The following is a 21416-nucleotide window of genomic DNA, read 5'->3' as shown; positions in this document are numbered from 1 at the left end:
TTGTAATATCACTCAGGTGCTAAAAGGGAGGGGTAATTCTGTGTAGGAAAAAACTGTGTTCCCTAATGCACACCGAGTGAAAGATATTACTACATAATAGTCAGATAATACGGAGATCTTAGTTGCGTATATCTGCAGATATAGGGTTAAGCAACCCTACGCAACTAAGATCTCCGTATTATCTGACTATTATGTAGTAATATTTTTCACTCGGTGTGCATTAGGGAACAGTTTTTTCCTACACAGAATTACCCCTCCCTTTTAGCACCTGAGTGACATTACAATCTGATTGAGCAGCTTTCCATTTTGTGTATTGTATTTAGAGAGGCATAGATGGGTCAGCATTTGGAGGGATTGCTGACTCCATAGTGCCATAGGGGAATCCAGGGGTATCCCCAGGTAAGCTGGCTCTCAGATGCTGTAGGAGCCATTACCATGTGGCCTTACACTGGGAATTTAACCCAGACATATTTGTAATTATTTATGGGGTGGGTGTGGTGGCCCCTGTGTCGGTATGGCTGGGCTGCTTCAGGTCGGCACACCCTAACACTTTATTAACACTTATGATTTTCCCTATCACTTTGTATATATTATTTAAATCACACCACTTACATAGCTCTTATGTGCTTCTTATTAATTATTAATTCTCACCTGTGTGCTGACCTGGGGTGGCCGACCTGTGCCGACATTGTGGGGTCCTGCACCCCGGACCCATACCTAGTATTAGGGACCCCCAGTGATGGAGAAGCCTTGTCGATCGGCCTGGGGGCGTAACCCTATATCTGCAGATATACGCAACTAAGATCTCCGTATTATCTATTATGTAATAATATTTTTCACTCGGTGTGCATTAGGGAACACAGTTTTTCCAACGCAGAATTACCCCTCCCTTTTAGCACCTGAGTGACATTACAATCTGATTGAGCAGCTTTCCATTATGTACACACTGCTCCGGCAGCCCCCGCTACTGTAAAGGTACCGCCTACCCTGTGTCACCCGACATCTTAGCACTGCTTGGGGAATTATGATACTGCTGGTTACAGTCCTTTATCTGCAGATGGAACCAAACAGAGCGCTGCTTCTGGTACCTTGGACCCGGATCATGTAGGGCTGGGAGAATCAGTAAGCAGATTATGTAGTCACCATCTTACAAGCAGCTGGTGAAGGGAGCAGAGAATGGGTGTTATGTGGCAGGAACGGGCTGGTTAGGTAACAGCCTGGCTGCTGCAGTCTGTACAAGCTACAACCGGTGCAATTCTTTTGCTGGGAGACCAAGGTAGAGGACATTGCAGTAGTCTATTTGTGATGATACAAATACATGTATGACTGTAGGTAGATCTTCTGAGGGAAATAAGTGCTGGTATCTGGCTGTCTTGCTATTGGCAACATCCCATCTTAAATAGAACTCCCATCTTAGTAAATTTACCCCCAAGATTCCGCACATGATCAGCATTTTGTTACTCTGAACCTCCAAGCTTAAGTCTGGCTGGTAGCAAAGCTGAGCTGTAGCCCTGCCCTTTGTTGGTGAGCTTCTATCAGAAGGACCTGTTGCATGTATATTGCAAAAAGCATAAGAGATAGGACAGAATCTTGAGGAACATTACATGGCAATGATAAGTATACTCCAGAAGATTAAAATGGTTTCTCACCTGAGTGAAGTCTATTGTGTGCAACAAAAGCTTATTTCTCAGAGTATGGAAATGGCCTCTCACCTGTGTGACTTCGCTGATGTGTAACAAGATGTGATTTCTGTGTAAAACATTTCCCGCACTCAGAGCAAGAAAATGGATTCACACCTGTGTGACTTGTTATGTCTAACCAGATCTGATTTGTGTGCAAAACATTTCCCACACTCAAAACATGGAAATGGCTTCTCACCTTTGTGACTTCTCTGATGTATAACAAGAACTGATTTCCGTGCAAAACATTTGCCACACTCAAAACATGGAAATGGCTTCTCACCTTTGTGACTTCTCTGATGTATAAAGAGAACTGATTTCCGTGCAAAACATTTGCCACACTAAAAACATGGAAATGGCTTCTCACCTGTGTGACTTTGCTGATGTCTAACAAGATGTGATTTCTGTGTAAAAAATTTCCCGCACTCAGAGCAAGAAAATGGCTTCTCACCTGTGTGAATTCTCTGATGATTAACAAGATATGATTTCCGTGTAAAACATTTCCCACACTCACAGCAAGAAAATGGCTTCACACCTGTGTGACTTCGCTGATGTGTAAAAAGTTGTGATTTCTGTGTAAAACATTTCCCACACTCAGAGCAAGAAAATGGCTTCACACCTGTGTGACTTCTCTGATGTGTAACAAGATCTGGTTTGTGTGCAAAACATTTCCCACACTCAGAACATGGAAATGGCTTCTCACCTGTGTGACTTCTCTGATGTTTAACAAGATCTGATTTCCGTGTAAAACATTTCCCACACTCAGAGCAAGAAAATGGCTTCACACCTGTGTGACTTCGCTGATGTGTAACAAGATCTGGTTTGTGTGCAAAACATTTCCCACACTCAGAACATGGAAATGGCTTCTCACCTGTGTGACTTCTTTCATGATTAGTAAGATTTGATTTGTGTGCAAAACATTTCCCACACTCAGAACATGGATACGGTTTCTCACCTGTATGACTTCTCTGATGTTTAACAAGATCTGATTTCCGTGTAAAACATTTCCCACACTCGGAGCATGAAAATGTCTTCTCATCTGTGTGACTTCTTTCATGTTTAGTAAGATTTGATTTGTGTGCAAAACATTTCCCACACTCAGAACATGGAAATGGCTTCTCACCAGTGTGACTTCGCTGATGTGTAATAAGATCTGATTTCCGTGTAAAACATTTCGTACACTCAGAGCAAGAAAATGGCTTCTCACCTGTGTGAATTTGCTGATGTGTAACAAGTTGTGATTTCTGTGTAAAACATTTCCCACACTCAGAGCAAGAAAATGGCTTCACACCTGTGTGTCTCTTCTGATGTCTAACAAGATACAGTTTGTGTGCAAAACATTTCCCACACTCAGAACATGGAAACGGCTTCTCACCTGTGTGACTTCGCTGATGTTTAACAAGATCTGATTTCCGTGTAAAATATTTAGAACACTCAGAGCAAGAAAATGGCTTCTCACCTGTGTGACTCCTCTGATGTACAACAAGATGTGATTTGTATGTAAAACATTTCCCACACTCAGAACATATTATTGGCCTTTCACCTGCCTTACCTGTGTGTGGGTTAATAGGCTTTGTGTTCTGTGTAAAACATTTGGCATCTATAGAACAGGGAAACACTGTATCTACGGTCAGAGCTGTAACAGATGCACCAATATCAGAGTGATCAGGAGAACATTTTCCAGGATCACAGGGATCAGCTGATAGAGCTGGATGTATCATTGGGGTAATGGGGTTATCTCCTGGAGAATCCTGTCTACTGTCATTATCTTTTATGTCACAATCCGGGGATAACATTAGATGTCCTTCTGTGATATTCCTGCTTGTGTGTCCATCTGCTGGAAATAAAATACATTATGGAAATATGACATTTTTTGTAACAATATTAATCTTGTAAACAATAGGATAAGACGACTCTCTGGGACACTTAATTGTAAATGTGTGGGTATAATAAAACATAACTTTTAATGAAGGCTTTATAATATTGTGTCTCAGACTATCATTGTGTCCACCCTCCTGAGAACACTCACAATAACAAATGTAATATTATAATAAGACTTAGATATATCTCTCTCATGTACTGGTAACTAACCATGAAGTATAAATGGAGATGTAGTCACTTGCCAAGTCCTATGTCAGCACCAATGTAAAACAATAGATGGGGAACATACCGTAAGACTCTAGATGAACAATAACATCAGTCATATGAGCTGATGGATCAGAGAAATGTCTCCTAACGTTACTCCTGGAAGCATTGGTAAGGTAGCATTCCTTTATGTGTGTGCTCATACGCTGGTAAGCCTGTACATGTGTTACTCACCCTTATATAAGGTATATTGCTACAGCAGAGTAGGTGTGTGGAACAAGGTATTTTACATGCAATACACCATATAATACACTGCAATCATCATCATCATCTGCTGGGTTATAATCCACTGTTACACCCCCATCATCAGTGTCTTAACTCTATACTCTCAATAGTAATAAGGATGATGTGTGTACGGTAAGTATGATACAGAGAATTACATATCAGAATCTATACAGCTGCAGCCATACTTCTGCTTCTCATACGTGTGCTACTGGCAGCAGTGAACATCTGAGTGAGAGTGCAGGGAAGACAGCAGAGTCTGATGAGAAAGAGATTGGATCTGCCTTTGCAGGGAGGTACCACACCTGTCACCCCTGTTAGTATATAAAATAATAAAAAAGAGGGGTGTGGTCCATCCAGACGGGATTTCTGGAGATCTCCTCACTAAGTGGCTATTTATCTACCCTACCTGAGAGCTCTCAGCCACTGCTGGGACCAAGACCCAATCTATTAAGTCCACCACTCCTACTGCCCTAAAGCCGCTCCCTCCGGGCACCGTTCACTGCCGCAGCCTAGTGACGCCGCTGATGCCACAGGCTGTATTCTGGGGCTAAGTGTGCCCAAGTTTTCCTGCACGCTCCTGACACCTGACTTGAAGGCGCTTTTCGCTCAGTCGGGATCACTTGCTCTGCCACTCACACGGGTGTGCAGATTCCGCTACTGCTGGGGACAGAACGGGCTGCCCATAGTCAGTGGAGCCCGGCGGTGATATTGGGAAGTGAGATGACTGTCATTTTGGATCCTGGTGCCCGGCCATCGCATGCTTTGACTTCTGCCTTCAATAAGGTGTAAAATTGATATAAGCTGCTAAAAAAGTGTTGTGATGGCAGGACCGGGGTCACTACACTAAATTGAGGCATTTGCCTGGAGGTGAAACTACCTTCTATTTATATGGTACCACTATAATCTACTTCCTCTCAGTCTACATGCAGAGCCCAGTATCAAGTATTGTCTGAGTACAGCTCATTACACTCTGATTACAACCTCACAGTATATTATTTTGTGGATTTATTCACTGAATATATTTTTCCATTTGTGTCTCTCTGTGCTGAGTACTTCACGTCTGTGATCACGCTGACCTCTAGTGGAATTTCTCGGTCATTACTGTGTTATTTGAATTGCATTACATCATGTTTACTTGAAATTTTGGCTCGGCTACCCCTGTCATCCCGACTAAGAATGTCATTTTGAACTGTGTCATCTTGATGTAACCTCCTAACAGCGTACTCCTTTTATTTATAGATCGTTTGTATTTTCCTATCTCTGAGAGGTCCGTCTCTTTGTAGCCGGCTTAACATGCCTCCAAAAAAGGTTAAAAGGTACCAAATTGGCCCACCTGTCCATCCCTTTGGTACCTCAAATTCAGGTGGTCCTTCTAAGACCGCTACAACATCATCTGCTTCTTCTTGTCAGACGCACATGAGGCATACTGTGACAAATTACATGGCCCTATGTGGGCAATGCCATTATGTAGTGTTAGGACTGCTGACATCGGAGAAGCCGTGAAGTGGCGCAGCAGCTTAAACATGTGTAAACTTATTCTCTGAATTTCTATTACCAGATAGGTTCAGGTATGGTTACAGGTCATTTTTTAGTTTGCTGAAGGGAAATGTAGGGGTGGGATTTGCAACCCCCCCTCTCTGTCTGTTTGTCTGTGACCCCTGCCCCTTTCCAGTACCTGATACATAATTATCTCCAGGAATGATCGAGCATTTACCATTGTTTGTCTGCTTGTGTGCGAGAGGCATTGAATGGGAGCAGTATTTGGAAGGCATGCTGTTCCTTGTAGTACCCATGGGAGATCCTGGGGGTGGCTCCTGGGCAAGTTAGCTCTCTGTCTGGGTGTGTTTTAGTAATAGCCTTTATCATGAGGCCTACTGTGACAAATTACATGGCACTATGTGGGCACTGCCATTATGTAGTGTTAGGACTGCTGACATCGAAGAAGCCGTGAAGTGACGCAGCAGCTTAAACATGTGTAAACTTATTCTCTGAATTTCTATTACCAGATAGGTTCAGGTATGGTTACAGGTAATTTTTTTGTGTGCTGAAGGGAAATGTAGGGGTGGGATTTGCAACCCCCCCTCTCTGTCTGTCAGACGCACAGCCCAGCTATAATGGCTGAAAACATCTTAAGACACACTAGATGGTCCTGTTACTCTATGCTCTATACATTCTGTGTTATCTACATTTAAGGACTGAAATAACCTCAGAACTTTTCTCTAACATTCAAGCTTTGAGGTCTGGTATCAGTGAGATTGGCACTCGTACAGACTAAGATGAAAGAGATTGTTGCGTCTCACAAAGATCTGATTTCAGCACATGACACCCTTCAGGAAGACCTGGTCTCTATTCGTGATAAAGTCATTGATTTAGAAGACAGGTCTCGGAGAAATAATATCAGAATAATGGGCATGACGGATTCTGTTACAAATTCTGAGCTTTATGATTATGCCACGGTCCTCTATTCAGAAGCTTCCACTGAAGACTCCCAAAGCCCAAACAGACCCCTATCCAAGCACCGAGGGACACTCTGCTCAGGGTCCACTTTCTTCATATAAAAGAACACATTCTAGTCTGCTTTGTCTTCCTCATCCACAGCCGAGTGTCTGGATAATCTGCAGATATTTCCAGATATTTCTTCTGTGACGCTGGCCAAAAGATGTCTATTCCACCCAAGGAAATGTGCAATACATATGGGGCTTTCCTACTAAGATTATTGTGATGCGAAATGGCACCTTCACAGTGATACCTTCACCCGAGGATGACCCTGCTATTCTGAAAATGTGGGATTTTTCTGTTGACAGTCCTTCATGACACTTTACCTAAACCAATCCCGGATGAGTTGTCTTCCGTCTTGAAGCAATATGCTAAGTTGTAAGACTGCAAGAGACACTCAGAGTTTGTTTCCTACTGTAACATGTGCCAACTGGGACTAAGTTACTGGGCATGGATCTATTTTTGGGTCAGATTTATTTATTCTTATTATGGGTTTAAAACGTGTCTGTTTCTCTTTATTTCCTGTGCTATTTAATTGCTATATAGTATATGGTCTGATATACTTTCTAGTCTTACGTTTCATAATACCTTTCTAGAATGTTTGGGTGTTCAGGCAAAGCATGACTGATTCGTCTAACATCCTGTTGCCCTTATAACGGTTTTGGTAGCACCTAAATTGGATATCAGGCCATGTTCTAGGCTTTTACCTCCTTTGGATATATTGGTTACATTGAGATATGATATTTCTTTGTACAATTGTTACTATGACCACCAGATTTTGCCCTCTTGTATGGCTACTTGAGGTAGTCGGTGGATTTCCCTTTTAGGCCCGACCGCCACCTTTTTCTACCTTTCTGTCACGGTACCCTAGTGACGGAATCGCTAGCTCCTTTATGGACGCTATTTCTGTTTGTCTCCCATTTTTGTTCCCTATTTTATTTTTTCTGTTATGATAGTTTGAAGTATGCACACGCCCTACAGACTCTATTGGACTTTACACAGATGATCCTAGATGTTTCATACCATGATCTGATCTCTATCATGGTGACGTTTTTAATTCTTAATGTAAAAGGTCTTAATTCTCCTCATAAGAGACGTCTTTCACTAAAATATTTCGCTGACCAGAAGGCGGCGGTGGTAGCCACTCAGGAATCACATGTTCCATTGCACTCTCCCCCTCAGTTTACCAATAACTACCCAGCATGCTATATCTCCTTTGGTGTAGCCATCCTTTCTAATAGATCCTGCCCCTTTCACCTGGAAAGCAAGTGGGTGGATTGCAATGGTAGATATTGGATTCTAGTTGGGAAAATTCATTATAAATATGTCACCCTCATTTCTCTCTATGCCCCTCATGCCAGGCAGCCCCGATTTCTTATATATTGTTTTTCAAAAGCTACAAGAAATTGCACTTCTCCTTATGGGAGATGTTACTCTTCTCCAGACCCTCATCTTGATAGATCCTCCACTACTGATGAACAGACCAATAATGCCGCCCGTTCCTCATCTTCCTCATGCTCCCTTTATTAGCTGAATTTGACCTCTATAATACTCGGAGAATTAGACATCCAGGTGTGCGTGATTACATTTATTACTCTGCTGTACACAAGTCATATTAGAGAATAGACCTTCTTCTATGTCATTACAATTGATCCCTTACATAAATATATTTCAATATGGGGTGATAGTGTGACGACACAGCCGGCGCATCGTGTCGCACAGTGGTGAAATACATGCGGTTACTTTCCTAGCCCTGGTCCTAACCATGGACTCCACTAATTGCCATTATGTTATTAGTTATATGCTAGGCAATATTGTATTGTATTGTGTTATTATATTGTACAGTTGCTGCCAACTCAGTAATAGGAGCCGTTCACTAGCCAATTCCCTGAGGCCGGCTGTTACAGGAGCATGTGGATACATGACAGGGGCTGCGCCAGATATTTCCTAAGCATTGTGTCACGTGGCATGAGGAACCCTGAGCCTGTGCCCCAGCAAGCAGCCGCACCATGCCAGAAATATATGTAGTTATGGTAGACCTACTGTCGATAACGCTATTTCTCCTAATTCCACAGTATCCACATGATATACATTGGGATATGAGGTCAGCGGATTGGAACCAATGATCAAAAGCTTTTGGCCTCCCAGAATGCAACGGGCCAGTCCTCTATATCCCCGCCTCCTGGCTCAGGAAATTCAGTTGTTTTCCAAAGCTCAAGGCAGGAGCATCATAGAGAGCCCTAATCAGGCGAGAAGAAGACACATGCACACACTTCCGTACAAAAAGGAAGAGGTTAGTAAGTGTAAGGATCCTCAAATCAGGTGTGTCAGGGTGGGATCCCTGTGGATACAGTGGACCAAGGAGAAATAGAGTTATCGACAGTAAGTCTACCATAACTACATAATTCTCCTGTAGGGTCCACAGTAATATCCACAGAATATACATTGGGATGTCCCAAATCAATTTCGTGGAGGGGGCGCTCCAGATTGGAAAGGAGAATCCTTTGCCCAAATGCAGCATCCTGAGAGGCAAAGGTATCAAAGGCATAATATCTAATGAATGTGTTAATGGAAGACCATGTGGCTGCCTTACATATCTGTTCTGCTGAAGCACCACGTTGTGCTGCCCATGACAGACCTACCTTACGAGTAGAGTGAGCAGAGACACTAGCTGGATTAGGGATATCAGCTTGAGAATATGCTTCTGAATCATCATCCGAAGCCACTTCGCCAGTGTTTGCTTGTCAGCAGCCAATCCTCTCGTGAAATCCGTAGAAAATGAAGAGTGTCTGTCTTTCTGATGGCACTGGTACGATCCACGTAGATCCTTAAAGCCCGGACTACGTCCAAAGATGCATCTCCCGCAGAAAGATCTGGCCCTTGGAAGGCTGGGACCACAATTTCTTCGTTAAGGTGGAATTTAGACACCAACTTAGGAAGATAACCAGATTTGGTTCTGAGAACCGCTCTGTCTGGGTGAAATATCAGAAAAAGAGGGCGACACAACAATGTCGCGAAATCTAAAACTCTTCTAGCTGAGGCAATAGCAGAGTAGAAAGAGAATCTTAGCTGTCAACCATTTAAGATCCACTTACGTCAGTGGTTCAAATGGAGCAATTTGAAGCACCTTTAGGACTATACCTAGATCCCAAGGCGCTGTAGGAGGAACAAATGGAGGTTGGATGTGAAGCATTCCTTGGAAAAAAGTGCAAACATCCTGCAGGTTACCATTTTTCTTTTGAAACCACACAGTCAATGCTGACTCCTGAACTCTCAAGGAAGCCACCTTTATCTATTGCTGCCTGAAGGAATGCTAGGACTCTGGGAACTCTGAAAGACCTAGGGTCAAATTTCCTGGCACTGCACCATTGAATATAAGCATGCCATATTCGTTTGCATGAATGGCATGTCGACTGAGAAATTCCGCTTCCTAGTGCCACCGTAACGTGTGGCTCACCTCCTTCATTGCCTTTTGGCTGCGAGTTACTGATGATTGAGGTACGCTACTGCCATTGCATTATCCGAGCGAATTTGAACTGGTTTCCCCCGCAGAAAGTCCTTTGCCTGAATGAGTGCCATATATATGGCCCGAAGTTCCAATATATTTATTAGCAGGCAACTTTCTTCCTTGGTCCACTGCCCCTGGAAGCAACATTTTTCTGACACTGCTCCCCAGCCCTGAAGACTGGCATCCGTTGTCAGAACCTCCCAATCTGAGATCCTAAAGGGTCTTCCTTTGTCCAGATGGGATGTCTGTAGCCACCAGGCTAATGACCTCCGTACTTACAGAGGAAGGACCATAGTCTGAGTTTTTATTGTCTGATATAACCCATTCCACTTGGAATTTAGCATACTCCACCATGTCGAATGTCGACACCATTGATCCCATCACACGCATAGCTGCGTGAATGGATACCCTTTGACTCTGTAGCAGCTCCTGAATCCTTGACTGTATTGTGGTCATTTTGTTCAGAGGTAAAAACACTCTCTGAAGACCAGAATTCAATACAGCCCCCAAGTGAGTCATATGTTGGAACCAGGGACAACTTTGCCCAATTTATGAGTCAACTGTGACACTGAAGCAATTCCTGAGACTGCACCAGGATTAATAGGTCGTAGAGGTATGGAAAACTCCTTATCCCTTGTCGACGGAGATAAGCCGCCATTACCATCATAATTTTGGTTAACACTCTGGGAGCTGTAGCCAGTCCAAATGGTAGGGCCTGAAACTGAAAGTGTTGCTGGAGGATAGCAAACAGTGCTATAGGAACATGCAGGTAATCATCCTGGATATCAAGGGATACCATAAAATCCTCCAGCTCCATGGCCAAAATAATGGAAGGTAAAGTCTCCATATGAAACAGAGGCACCCAAATGTACTTGTTCAGCACCTTGAGATTGAGTATGGGCCGGAATGACCAATTTGGCTTCTGAACTAGAAACATGTTGGAATAGAAACCTTGTCCTTGTTGCGCGCGCACAGGGAATTGGAATTATCCTCCCAGATTGAAGCAACTTCTGACCTGCCTGTTGTAAGGCCCTGGCCTTCGTTTCTACGGAAGATGGGCTGGTACAAAAGAACCTTTGTGGAGGGTGTTTCTTGTAGGCAAACGCATAACCATGAGAAACCGCTTCTTGCTCCCAGGCATCTGTGGTGGACTGCTGCCAGATCTGTGCAAAATGATGAAGTCTGCCTCCCACCCCCCTGGAGTCCCCCAGGTGGAGGACCACACCATCAAGCTGACGGTTTATCTTCTGGCTTGGAAGCAGGCCCTCTGCTAATTGCTTTTTAGTCTTACCAGACTTGTCAGATTGGGACTGTTTGCCATAACCCTTCCCTTTTGCATTTCCCTGGGTCCGAAAGGGCCGAAAAGCTGGAAACCTAGGTTTGGATTTGTGGGTTGAAGGAAACTTCACATTCTTGGAGTCTGCCTCTGACTACAAAATACTGTTTAATTCTTTACCAAAACGAATATCTCCAATAAAAGGTAAAGACTCTAGAACCTCCTTGGACTCGGAGTCAGCTCTCCATGTACGTAGCCAGACCGCTCTGTGAGCTGCTACTGCTGAGGCTGATGCTTGAGAGACAATAGTACTCATGTCCAAGGCTGCTTCTTCCATAAACATAGCCGCCTGTTTAATATGTGCACTATGGGAGTTTTGCTCTCTAGATGCCAATGAGACATCATCCTCCAATGCATCAGCCGAGGCCGCCACTGCTTTTGCCATCCAGGCTGAAGCTATGGCTGGTCTTACAATTACCCCAGACAATGAGAAGATTGTTTTTAAAAAAACATCTATTTTTCTATCCGTAACAATCATATAATGATGTTGAAGGCAGAGGTAATCTAGATTTTCGAACCAATCGAATGACATGTGTATCTACTTTGGGAGCCACTCCCTTTTTAAACAGTCCCCAGCTGGAAGAGGATAATGGGAATTCCATTTCCATGAAATTCTAAACTTCTTACTGGGTGTGACCAAAGCCTCATGCATAATCTCCGTCAGCTGTTCTAACCCCGGAAATTCAGTTCTGACTGTTTTGGGATGTTTAAACACAGGAGCATTGGATTTTAACAAAGGGCTCTGCTGCCTCCTATAAGGATAGAAAGGCTTTCACAGCACTAATTAGCTCAGGTATATCCACTGAGCTGGGACCTTCATCTTCGTCTCTGTATGCAGACCCAGAATGTGAGGAATCCTCATCCTCCGAAGTGTCCCCATCTGAAACATGTGTAGACTGTGAAGATGTAGTTTCATGTTACCTTCCACAGGCCTTTCAGTCCGTTTTAGTTGAAAGGCTGCAGATTCCTGGACTGGATGTGATAAAAACCCAGGGGGAATGTTGCATGTAAGGGTTAACAGGGTAACCTATCATTGGTATAGGAGCTGGCATTATGCGCTCAGCTACACCAAATAATGTCTGTGCAAACGTAGCCCATGGGGGTTCCATCTGAACGTGTGCCTGCCTAGGATTATTCAGGAGGCTTTGGTGAAAGCTAAAACAATTTGCACATAATCCATTCTGCACCAGATCCTGAGAGGTTAACCCAGCTTTGCAGGACAAACATGAAATCAGTGTTGGTGCTGCTGTGGAGAGTGTATCCTCCTCACCCTTGCTGCTCTTAGACATGATAAACAAATCACACATTTGTATGGTGTTAACTACACAATTTGTGACTGAAATCAATTAATAGCTTGCTAAAGTGACATGCAATCCTATTCCTCCCTGCCTTGCACCAGCACTGAGGATCTGTATACATGACAGAAATAGTAAAGTCAGCAATCACACTAGCAATCAGTCACAAGTTATACATTAGTATAATAAGCAACATGAGCACATCATCAACTACAGATACATTTCAAGTATGTAGGAGAACCATATTACTGCATTACCTTATATATGAAACTTAACGTATTCAGTCACACAGCGAAAGAAACGGCAATAGTTTACAGACTCATATGCATCAGGCACTTATCCAACTCCTCGTACCCAATACATTAGTGAACGCTGAGTGGATCCAGACGCAAATAGTCTACACAAACTCCAAGTGCACACAACAGTGAACATAGACGCCCAAGTGAAGACCGATGCACCAGTCACACAGGCGCCTATGCTGTGATTGGGTCCTTTAGAAACACAGCATCTCAGACGGAAGCAGCAAATCAGTTCATGGCAGGAAACTCGGAGGAAACTGGTCATGAACCGGGGGAGGGGTGACCAGGGGAGCGTCTTACTCCCCACTGCTGACTTAAACCCCAGGGACCCAGGCCTCACACTAATCCCTGGAGTCTATGATCCCTGGAACCTAGCACTGGTGTACCGAGGTGGCAGCCGCATCAGCAACTGTTGGGTAGTCCCCCCCCCCCCCACACGCTATGCGGAACTGACGCCTTACCTTCTTCCCGTGCTCCGGCCACAGCCTGTTAACGTCAGCTGGACTTGCTAGTACATCCAACACAGACTTCCGCCGAAACAGCACTGTACACGTTGGTTAGCGTTGTTGCGACCTGGCGGGGAGTTGTTGGAGTAACTCTTTCTGAGGTGCGTGTAAGATGCTTTTCAGAAAACTCGCTTAAGAAATGTAAGACTATAAAAATAAATGAAATAAGCTTAGGGCTGCCAAAATCAGCAACCCAAAGATCGTTGTCCGGCTCCTGCCACACCAACAAAAAAACTGAATTGCCTAAGCCAGAAAGCAGGGATATAGGGGACTGGCCCGTTGCATTCTGGGAGGCGGAAAGCTTTTGATCATTGGTGCCAGTATGCTGACGTTACCTCATATCCCAATGTATATCCTGTGGATACTGCTGTGAACCCTGCAGGAGAAAAGGAGTTTATATATAGACCGGCGTGTGCTAATAGTGATACTCTCAGGAAATACCTTGCATGTAATACCATAGGCATAGGTACTGCTAGCAAACAGTATGGCTGCTGGTGACACACAGTGACATGATGTGAAGGGCGAGCAGGAGTATAATAGGGGCTCATGGCTCCTGATGTATGAGACACACCAGAGAGTGTGGGGAGGAGACTGGTCAGATCTCTGGGCTGGTAACACACAGTGACATGATGTGAGGGGAGAGCAGGAGGATAATAGAGGCTGATGGCTCCTGATGTATGATATACACCAGAGAGTGTGGAGAGGAGACTGGTCAGATCTCTGAGCTGGTAACACAGTAACATGATGTGAGGGGGAGAGCAGGAGTATAATAGGGGCTGATGTCTCCTGATGTATGAGATACACCAGAGAGTGTGGGGAGGAGACTGGTCAGATCTCTGGGCTGGTAACACACAGTGACATGATGTGAGGGGGAGAGCAGGAGTATAATAGGGGCTGATGTCTCCTGATGTATGAGATACACCAGAGAGTGTGGGGAGGAGACTGGTCAGATCTCTGGGCTGGTAACACACAGTGACATGATGTGAGGGGGAGAGCAGCAGTATAATAGGGGCTGATGGCTCCTGGTGTATGAGATACACCAGAGAGTGTGGGGAGGAGACTGGTCAGATCTCTGGGCTGGTAACACAGTGACATGATGTGAGGGGGAGAGCAGGAGAATAATAGGGGCTGATGGCTCCCGATGTATGAGATACAGCAGAGAGTGTGGGGAGGAGACTGGTCAGGTCTCTGGGCTGGTGACACACAGTGACATGATGTGAGGGGGAGAGCAGGAGTATAATAGGGGCTGATGGCTCCTGGTGTATGAGATACACCAGAGAGTGTGGGGAGGAGACTGGTCAGATCTCTGGGCTGGTAACACAGTGACATGATGTGAGGGGGAGAGCAGGAGAATAATAGGGGCTGATGGCTCCCGATGTATGAGATACAGCAGAGAGTGTGGGGAGGAGACTGGTCAAATTTCTGGGCGGGTGACACACAGTGACATGATGTGAGGGGGAGAGCAGGAGTATAATAGGGGCTGATGGCTCCTGGTGTATGAGATACACCAGAGAGTGTGGGGAGGAGACTGGTCAGATCTCTGGGCTGGTAACACAGTGACATGATGTGAGGGGGAGAGCAGGAGAATAATAGGGGCTGATGGCTCCCGATGTATGAGATACAGCAGAGAGTGTGGGGAGGAGACTGGTCAGGTCTCTGGGCTGGTGACACACAGTGACATGATGTGAGGGGGAGAGCAGGAGTATAATAGGGGATGATGTCTCCTGATGTATGAGATACACCAGAGTGTGGGGGGAGGAGACTGGTCAGATCTCTGGGCTGGTAACACACAGTGACATGATGTGAGGGGGAGAGCAGGAGTATAATAGGGGCTGATGCCTACTGATGTATGAGATATACCAGAGAGTGTGGGGAGGAGACTTGTCAGATCTCTGGGCTGGTAACACACATTGACATGATGTGAGGGGGAGAGCAGGAGTATAATAGGGGCTGATGGCTCCTGATGTATGAGACACACCAGAGAGTGTGGGGAAGAGACTGGTCAGATCTCTGGGCTGGTAACACACAGTGACATGATGTGAGGGGAGGAGAGCAGGAGTATAATAGGGGCTGATGGCTCCTGACTCCCCCACTGGGCAGATACATTTCCCTCATTAGTTTGTACTGACAGAGGAGGGTGTAGGATAAGAGATTGCTGTAGTGACTGAGAAAGGAGAATATGTGACTCTCTTCTGTAATAAGTGTTTATTACTCACCTGTGCTGATATCTGTAGGGATCTCCTCCTCCTTACACTGCTGATCACCTCTCACATACGTCTCTTCTTCTCCCTCTGTATCTTCTGCCTTTATATCAGTCACATACGTCTCTTCTTCTCCCTCTGTATCTTCTGCCTTTATATCAGTCACATACGTCTCGTCTTCTTCCTCTATATCTTCTGCCTTTATAACAGTCACATACGTCTCTTCTTCTCCCTCTATATCTTCTGCCTTAATAACAGTCACATACGTCTCTTCTTTTCCCTCTGTATCTATTGCCTTTATATCAGTCACATACGTCTCTTCATCTCCCTCTATATCTTCTACCTTTATATCAGTCACTTCTTCTTCTTCTATGTCTTCTGTTTTAATATCAGACAGACGTTCTACCTAAAACACACAAAAAAACCCACTATAATGATATTTGCATACAGTCAGTTTAAACTGAGGTGAAAAAATAAGAATTTACTCACCGGTAATTCTGTTTCTCGTAGTCCGTAGTGGATGCTGGGTACTCCGTAAGGACCATGGGGTATAGACGGGCTCCGCAGGAGACTGGGCACTCTTAAAAGAAAGATTAGGTACTATATCTGGTGTGCACTGGCTCCTCCCTCTATGCCCCTCCTCCAGACCTCAGTTAGGGAAACTGTGCCCGGAAGAGCTGACATAATAAGGAAAGGATTTGGAATCCAGGGTAAGACTCATACCAGCCACACCAATCACACCGTACAACTTGTGATAACTATACCCAGTTAACAGTATGAAACAATAATGAGCCTCATTAACAGATGGCTCATAACAATAACCCTTTAGTTACGCAATAACTATATACATGTATTGCAGAGAGTCCGCACTTGGGACGGGTTCCCAGCATCCACTACGGACTACGAGAAATAGAATTACCGGTGAGTAAATTCTCATTTTCTCTGACGTCCTAGTGTATGCTGGGTACTCCGTAAGGACCATGGGGATTATACCAAAGCTCCCAAACGGGCGGGAGAGTGCGGATGACTCTGCAGCACCAAATGAGCAATTCAAGGTCCTCCTCAGCCAGGGTATCAAACTTGTAGAATTTTGCCAACGTGTTTGAACCCAACCAAGTAGCAGCTCGGCAAAGTTGTAAAGCCGAGATCCCTCGGGCAGCCGCCCAAGAAGAGCCCCCTTCCTTGTGGAATGGGCTTTTACAGATTTAGGATGTGGCAGTCCAGCCACGGTATGTGCAAGTTGAATCGTGCTACAGATCCAGCGAGCAATAGTCTGCTTCGAAGCAGGAGCACCCAGCTTGTTGGGTGCATGCAGGATAAATAGCGAGTCAGACTTTCCGACTCCAGCTATCCTGGAAACATAGATTTTCAGGGCCCTGACTACGTCCAGCAACTTGGAATCCTCCAAGTCCCTAGTAGCCGCAGGCACCACAATAGGTTGGTTCAAATGAAACGCTGATACCACCTTAGGGAGAAACTGGGGACGAGTCCTCAGATCTGCCCTGTCCATAGGGAAAATCAGATATGGGCTTTTAAACGACAAAGACGCCAATTCTGACACCCGCCTGGCCAAAGCCAAGGCCAACAGCATGACCACCCTCCACGTGAGATATTTTAACTCCACGGTCTGAAGTGGCTCAAACCAATGTGATTTCAGGAAATCCAACACCACGTTGAGATCCCAAGGTGCCACACTGGAGGCACAAAAGGTGGCTGAATATGCAGCAAACCCTTAACAAACGTCTGAACTTCAGGCAGCGAAGCCAGTTCTTTCTGAAAGAAAATAGACAGGGCCGAAATCTGGACTTTTATGGACCCCAATTTTAGGCCCATAGTCACCCCTGCCTATAGAAAGTTCAGGAATCGACCCAGCTGGAATTCTTCCTCTCTTTTTTACTATCCTCAGTACCCTGGGTATGCGCGGAAGAGGAGGGAACACATAAACCGTCTGGTACACCCACGGTGTCGCCAGAGCGTCCCAGCTATCGCCTGAGGGTCCTTGACCTGGCGCAATATCTTTTTAGCCTTTTATTGAGGCGGGACGCCATCATGTCCACCTGTGGTTGTTCCCACCGGTGTACAATCAGCTTTAAGACTTCTGGATGAAGTCCCCACTCTCCCGGGTGGAGGTCGTGTCTGCTGAGAAAGTCTGCTTCCCAGTTTTCCACTCCCGGAATGAACACTGCTGACAGTGCTATCACGTGATTCTCCGCCCATTGAAGAATCCTTGCAGCTTCTGCCATTGCCCTCCTGCTTCTTCTGCCGCCCTGTCTGTTTACATGGGCGACTGCCATGATGTTATCTGACTGAATCAGCACCGTTTGGTTTTGAAGCAGGGATTCTGCTTGACTCAGGGCATTGTAAATGGCCCGTAGTTCCAGAATATTTATGTGTAGGGAAGTTTCCTGACTCAACCATTGTCCTTGGAAGTTTCTTCCCTGAGTGACTGCCCACCAACCTCGGAGGCTTGCATCCGTGGTCACCAGGACCCAGTCCTGTATGCCGAATCTGCGGCCTTCGAGAAGATGAGCACACTGCACCCACCACAGCAGAGACACTCTGGCCCTCGGGGACAGGGTGATCAACCGATGCATCTGAAGATGCGATCCGGACCACTTGTCCAATAGATCCCACTGGAAGATCCTCGCATGGAACCTGCCGAAGGGAATCGCTTCGTAAGAAGCTACCATCTTTCCCAGGATTCGCGTGCAGTGACGCACCGACACCTGTTTTGGTTTCAGGAGGTCCCTGACCAGAGATGATCATTCCTGGGCCTTCTCCTCCGGGACAAACACCTTCTTCTGTTCTGTGTCTAGAATCATACCCAGGAACAGCAGACGCGTCGCAGAAATCAGCTGCGACTTTGTGATATTCAGAATCCAGCCGTGCTTATGCAGCATTTCCTGAGATAGTGCTACGCTGACTAGCAACTGCTCCTTGGACCTCGCCTTTATCAGGAGATCGTCCAAGTACGGGATAATTATAACTCCCTTCTTTCGAAGGAGTATCATCATTTCAGCCATTACCTTGGTAAATACCCTCGGTGCCGTGGACAGACCAAACGGCAACGTCTGGAATTGGTAATGACAGTCCTGTACCACAAATCTGAGGTACTCCTGGTGAGTTGGGTAAATGGGGACATGCAGGTATGCATCCTTGATGCCCAATGACACCATAAAATCCCCCTCTTCCAGGCTTGCAATAACCGCCCTGAGCGATTCCATCTTGAACTTGAACTTCCTTATATAAGTGTTCAAGGATTTTAAATTTAGGATGGGTCTCACCGAACCGTCTGGTTTCGGTACCACAAACATTGTGGAATAGTAACCCCGCCCCTGTTGAAGGGGGGGGTACCTTGATTATCACCTGCTGGAGGTACAGCTTGTGAATAGCGTCCAGTACTACCTCCCTTTCTTTGGGAGCAGCCGGGAAGGCAGATTTGAGGTAACGGCGAGGGGGAGTGAACTCGAACTCCAGCTTGTATCCCTGAGATACCACTTGCAGAACCCAGGGATCCACCTGTGAGCGAACCCACTGGTCGCTGAAGTTCCGGAGACGCGCCCTCACCGCACCTGGCTCCACCTGTGGAGCCCCAGCGTCATGCGGTGGACTTAGAGGAAGCGGGGGAGGATTTTTGTTCCTGGGAACTGGCTGTCTGGTGCAGCTTTTTCCCTCTTCCCCTGCCTCTGGGCAAAAAGGAAGCGCCTCTGACCCGCTTGCCTTTTTGTGTCCGAAAGGACTGTACCTGATAATACGGTGCTTTCGTAGGCTGTGAGGAAACCTGAGGTAAAAATGTCGTCTTCCCAGCTGTCGCTGTGGATACTAGGTCCGAGAGACCATCCCCAAACAATTCCTCACGCCTTTTAGAATCAGCATCACCTGTCCACTGCCGAGTCCATAATACTCTTCTGGCAGAAATGGACATTGCATTAACTCTAGATGCCAGCCGGCAAATATCCCTCTGTGCATCTCTCATATATAAGACTACGTCTTTAATATGCTCTATGGTTAGCAAAATAGTATCCCTGTCTAGGGTATCAATATTATCTGACAGGGTATCGGACCAAGCTGCTGCAGCACTACACATCCATGCTGAAGCAATTGCAGGTCTCAGTATAGTACCTGAGTGTGTATATACAGACTTCAGGATAGCCTCCTGCTTTCTATCAGCAGGCTCCTTTAAGGCGGCCGTATCCTGAGACGGCAGTGCCACCTTTTTTGACAAGCGTGTGAGCACCTAATCCACCCTAGGGGATGTCTCCCAACGTAGCCTGTCTTCTGGCGGGAAAGGGTACGCCATTAGTAACTTTTTAGAAATCACTAGTTTCTTATCGGGGGAACCCCACGCTTCTTCACACACTTCATTCAACTCATCTGATGGGGGAAAAACCACTGGTTGCTTTTTCTCCCCAAACATAATACCCTTTTTAGTGGTACCTGGGTTAATGTCAGAAATGTGCAACACATTTTTCATTGCCGTAATCATGCAACGGATGGCCCTTGTGGATTGTACATTAGTCTCGTCCTCGTCGACACTGGAGTCAGACTCCGTGTCGACATCTGTGTCTGCCATCTGAGGTAGCGGGCGTTTTTGAGACCCTGATGGCCTTTGAGACGCCTGGGCATGCACGGGCTGAGAAGCTGTATTGTCATCGAACCTTTTATGCAAGGAGTTGACACTGTCGGTTAATACCTTCCACATGTCCACCCACTCTGGTGTCGACCCCGCAGGGGGTGACATCACACTTATCGGCACCTGTTCCACCTCCACATAAGTTTCCTCATCAAACATGTCGACACAGCCGTACCGACACACCGCACACACACAGGGAATGCTGAGGACAGTACCCCACCAAGTCCTTTGGGGAGACAGAGAGAGAGTATGCCAGCACACACCACAGCGCTATATAATGCAGGGATGCACACTATACAGAGTGATTTTTCCCCTATAGCCGCTTATATACACAGTTCTGCGCCTAAATTTATGTGCCCCCCCCACTCTTTTTTACCCTAGACGTCTGGAACTGCAGGGGAGAGTCTGGGGAGCGTCCTTCCAGCGAAGTTGTGAAGAGAAAATGGCGCCGGTGTGCGGAGAAGCCCCGCCCCTTCATCGGCTGGCTTCTCCCGCATTTTTTATGTATAATGGCGGGGGTTAATGCACATATACAGCTTATTAAAACTGTATTATGTGCGGTTTGCCATGTAAGGTACTCTAATTGCTGCCCAGGGCGCGCCCCCCCCCCCCAGCGCCCTGCACCCATCAGTGACCGGAGTGTGTGGTGTGCAGAGGGAGCAATGGCGCACAGCTGCAGTGCTGTGCGCTACCTTAATGAAGACCGGAGTCTTCAGCCGCCGATTTTCAACTTCGCATTCTGTCTTCTGGCTCTGCAAGGGGGACGGCGGCGCGGCTCCGGGACCGGACGACCGAGGCTGGGCCTGTGTTTGATCCCTCTGGAGCTAATGGTGTCCAGTAGCCTAAGAAGCTCAAGCTAGCTGCAAGCAGGTAGGTTTGCTTCTCTCCCCTCAGTCCCTCGTAGCAGTGAGTCTGTTGCCAGCAGATCTCACTGAAAATAAAAAACCTAACAAATACTTTATTTTCTAGGAAGCTCAGGAGAGCCCCTAGTGTGCATCCAGCTCTGGCCGGGCACAGATTCTAACTGAGGTCTGTAGGAGGGGCATAGAGGGAGGAGCAAGTGCACACCAGATAGTACCTAATCTTTCTTTTA

The 21416-nt window shown here is 46.1% G+C and overlaps 1 pseudogene; it reads right to left on the bottom strand.

Annotated features, from left to right (window-relative positions):
• Positions 1–286: 286 nt before the first annotated feature.
• LOC134984573 (zinc finger protein 585A-like) overlaps positions 287–21416 on the bottom strand; it is a 207174-nt pseudogene continuing 186044 nt past the window's right edge.

This window comes from Pseudophryne corroboree (genome assembly GCF_028390025.1).
Source record: "Pseudophryne corroboree isolate aPseCor3 chromosome 3 unlocalized genomic scaffold, aPseCor3.hap2 SUPER_3_unloc_66, whole genome shotgun sequence".
Taxonomy (NCBI): Eukaryota; Metazoa; Chordata; class Amphibia; order Anura; family Myobatrachidae; genus Pseudophryne; species Pseudophryne corroboree.
The sequence above is the reverse complement of the archived record's forward strand: the minus strand, read 5'-3'. Positions and strand labels throughout refer to the sequence as shown.